This window comes from Schistocerca cancellata, chromosome 1 (genome assembly GCF_023864275.1).
Source record: "Schistocerca cancellata isolate TAMUIC-IGC-003103 chromosome 1, iqSchCanc2.1, whole genome shotgun sequence".
NCBI classification, from domain to species: Eukaryota; Metazoa; Arthropoda; class Insecta; order Orthoptera; family Acrididae; genus Schistocerca; species Schistocerca cancellata.
Genome location: NC_064626.1, coordinates 558,121,140 through 558,124,684, shown reverse-complemented (window position 1 = coordinate 558,124,684; position 3,545 = coordinate 558,121,140). Strand labels below are relative to the sequence as shown.

The 3,545-nt window shown below is 46.0% G+C and overlaps 1 protein-coding gene across 1 annotated transcript in view; it reads left to right on the top strand.

Annotated features, from left to right (window-relative positions):
- Window positions 1–3,545, top strand: part of LOC126190726 (serine/threonine-protein kinase S6KL) — a 274,027-nt gene that overhangs the window by 262,050 nt on the left and 8,432 nt on the right. The gene's annotated exons all lie outside the window — the stretch shown is intronic.

The window sequence follows — 3,545 nt, the reverse complement described above, 5'->3', positions numbered from 1 at the left end:
GCGGCGCCGCCTGGTGGGGGGCGGCGCTCTCCCGCCTCCCGCCCCGGCCCACGACCAAAACAACCAACGCCGGACAGCTTCTTCTCCACGCCACGCGGGGCAGCCGCCCCGCGCCGCAGCCGACGGCTCGCGGTTTCGGGTCGCCGTAACCGCCGCGGGCTCCCGCCGGAAACTGGCGACCTGCCTGGCTACGGTTCTGCATCCGTACTCTGCAGACCACTGTGAAAAGCGCGGAAGAGCGTCCTAGACGTCGCAGCTCATACTGAGGTTTCTTACCTTTGCAAGCGCGTTGGAATGATTGACTTAAATACCTCAGTGGCGCTGTAGCTAGTCCAGTCGTGTTACCACGGTCCCTACGGGAGCGGTACGCAGGGAGGTGTTGCATGATGAGGCAACATAAGTCATGGGATAGCAATATGCACATATACAAAGAGCGGTAGTAACTCGTACACAAAGTATGAAAGGGCAATACATTGGCGGAACTGTCATTTGTACTCAGGTGATTCGGGTTTCCGACGTTATTATCGCCGCACTACGGGAGTTAACAGACTCTGAACGCGGAATGGTAGTTGGAGCTAGACGCATGGGACATACCATTTTGGAAATCGTGAGGGAATTCAGTATTCCGCGATTCCACACTGTCAAGAGTGTGCCGAGAATACCAAACTTCACTCATTACCTCCCGTTGTGTCTGCGGCTCGTGGTCTTGCGGTAGCGTTCTCGCTTCCAGCGCACGGGGTCCTGGGTTCGATTCCCGGCGGGGTCAGGGATTTTCTCTGCATCGCGATGACTAGGTGTTGTGTGTCTTTCATCATCATTTCATCCTCATTCACTCGCAAGTCGCCGTAGTGGCGTTGAAGAACTTGTGGAGCGGCGGCCGAACCGCCCCGCGAGCGGTCTCCCGGCCACCAATGCCATACGCTCATTATTATTACCTCTCATTGTGGATAGCGCAACCTTCACTTAACGACGGAAAACAGCGGCGTTTGCATCGAGTTTTCTGTCCTAAAAGACAAGTAACACTGCGTGGAGTAACCACAGAGATCAATGTGGGCCATACGACGAACGTCTCCGTTAGAGCAGTGCGGCGAAGTTTGGCGTTAATGAGCTACGGCAGCAGACGATCGACGCGAGTGCCTTTGCTAACAGCACGACGCCGCCGGCAACGCCTCTACTGGGGTCGGTAACATATCCGTTGGACCCTAGACGGCTAGAAAACCGTGACCTGGGCAGAAGAGTCCTGCCTTCAGTTGGTAAGAGCTGACGGTAGGATTCGAGTGTGGCACAGACCCGACGAAACCATGAACGCAAGTTGTCAACGAGGAACTGTGCAAGCTGGTGGTGGCTACATAATGGTGTGAGCTGTGTTTACATGAGAGGGATTGGGTCTTCTTGCCCAACTGAACCGATCATTGACTGGAAATGGCTATGTTCGGCTACTTGGAGACCACTTGGAGCCATTCAAGGACTTGATGTTGCCAAACGATGATGGAATTTTTATGGATGTCACTGGGGGACTATGCCGGACAAAAGGAGCTCCGTCACGATATTAGGAGATATCCCATGATTTTTGTGACAGTGTATATTCGTCCACATTTTATACCTTTTCTCGAAACTTAGTAAGTAGTCTTTAGTAGGATAATCGACATCACTCTTCGTCTACCAGTTTAGACTTCGAAGCATTTGCTATCAGTTTTATTTCGTATGCATACCACGCACTTGAGCAATATTTTGTGTTGTTGCCTTACGTGGTTAGGTTTCTCCCAAAGATAGTAATTTTGAGAAAATGTCGTCTATTACACGTCCCTTGATTCCACTTAACTCTGTCAGAGGTCTGTCAAGTTCTTCTTGCAGTATCTGACCCACCTTCATCCACATCTATATTGCGCAGGCCACCTTACACTGTCGACGGAGGGTAATTCTGTTCCAGTGATTGGACTGTAACTGGACCATAGAAGTTCTTTCCTACATTACGATCGATAAGAAAAAGGAGCACTTTTGTAATATAGTTTCACAAACTTTATTATTACTCCACGACTCAGGTTTACGGTTATAAACCCATTTTCCAGTACGCAACTGCTCCCAAAGAAGGCAAAAAAGCGAAAGTAAGCATGTCATCTTCTTAATCTAGCGATTGATAACTTAAAAGCCGGCTGGGGTGGCCGAGCGGTTCTAGGCGCTACAGTCTGGAACCGCGCGACCGCTACGGTCGCAGGTTCGAATCCTGCCTCGGGCATGGATTTGTGTGATGTCCTTAGATTAGTTAGGTTCAAGTAGTTCTAAGTTCTAGGGGACTGATGACCTTAGAAGTTAAGTCTCATAGTGCTCAGAGCCATTTGAACCATTTGATAACTTAAACTATAGAGATTATCTCTGTTGACAATATTGATACCGTTACATTTGTTTTCTACAACATTCAGCATTTTACAATAACTATGAATAACATAGAGTGCGACAGAGCTATGTGCACAGTAATTTGTATAATTATAAATGAAACCACGTAGGTTTTCTTCTATGTAGAAGTTGTAACAATGTCTAAAAGGGGTGAATGGTTGAACTGAGTCTGCTCGTAGATGTTTGGGTACACACATCTGTTTTTAATTACTAATATTTCTCTTGAGTGAATTTGCACTCTTTCTCGTGGTATGCAGGATTTCTGCATCTGTTACGTATTTGTACTCTGCAAACCATTGTCAAATGCATGGCAGAGGATATTTTTCATTGTACTACGTGTTAGCGCTTCTTTTCATTACCACATTCAGCGCAGAGAGAGTCGCTGTTTAAAACTTGTAAGTAGGCAGATTTCTACTTTCAAGCGGCTGCTAGATCTGTTTATTCAACATTGCCACGAAGCTCTCCATCGGATGAAACATACTTGTTATCATTTGTCCTGCTCTTCTCATACTTTCAGTATCGCTGTATTAGTTCTACTTCGTACACGTCCCATGTATTTGAGCAATATTCTAAAATGGGTTGCACGAGTGTTTTGTAGGCGATCTGTAGACTGCTTTTTCCTGGTATCCTACCAACGTACCGAAGTCAGTCACCTGCTTTACCTAGGACTGAACATATGGGATATTTTCATTCCATATCCCCACAAACTGTTATACCCAGATATTCGTATGAATTGGCAGATCCCGACTGCAATTCGTTGATGTGGTCATAGGATGCGAACCTTTTTTATTTTGTGAATTGCACCACTTTACATTTCTGAACATTTAAAGAAAGTTTCTAATTTCTGCACGACGTTGAAATCTTGTCACGATCCACCTTGATGTTTGAGCAGACTCTCTCTGATAGTACTTCATTATAGATAACGGCATCATCAGCAAAAATTTCGAAATCTGCTCGCTGCGGAAGTCAGCCTTTTTCAGTGCGCTCACTCAGCGTAAAGTAATGTACTTTGTGCTTTTCTTTCTTCTTCACTTCTATTTTACTCAAAGAGTCATTATTAAACAACTTCAGGAGATGTTAATAAACATTTATTTGTTAACTCTTTGAATCTATCTCATCATCATCAGGCAACATAAAAATTGTTGTTGCAA